This window comes from Mus caroli, unplaced genomic scaffold, assembly GCF_978045245.1.
Source record: "Mus caroli unplaced genomic scaffold, Mus_caroli_1 scaffold_34, whole genome shotgun sequence".
Lineage (NCBI taxonomy): Eukaryota > Metazoa > Chordata > Mammalia > Rodentia > Muridae > Mus > Mus caroli.
The window spans coordinates 2,364,108-2,364,732 of NW_028227289.1; positions in this window are offsets into that span (position 1 = coordinate 2,364,108).

Here is a 625-nt window from a genome sequence, read left to right on the forward strand (position 1 = left end):
CATAAATAACATGATACTGAAAATAACTACTGAAAATGGCAGTTAGGTACTAAAATACAATTAAGTTTCTTGACATACAAGACACTCAAAAAAAAAAAGCTCCACCAACCACAAAACAGGTAAATAAAATATACAAGCAAAAGACATTAAGACAAAATCTTCAAAGAAAACAATACCAAACAAAAAGTCTGCAAGAATTCTGTAGCTCATTTTGTGTTGGCAAACTACTACTTCAGGGCCTAACCTGGTGCGTGATTTATATCCCCAGTTAGACTCAGTTGGAGAAAAATATTTTTTTTCATTGAAATCATGTATTAATTAAAGACAGGAGTGGGAGTCTGTGTCTACTTCTCCTTCAGTGCTGAGAGCCTGTCTGGCTGAATTGAACCTATGTAGGCATACAGTAATATTTTTAATTGAAAAAAAACAGTTTCTTACTGTCTTATACTACAGGGATTAAAGAAATCAGAAAAAAAAAACAAAAAAAACAAATATAGGCTGTTTTAAGTAGGTCTCAATATTGTGTTAATTTTGAAAATGTGTGTCCAAGTATTACAAAGATTAACTAAATGAAGAAAATTAATAATTTTAAAAGCCAAAGTAGGAAAACAAAACAAGTGTGCAT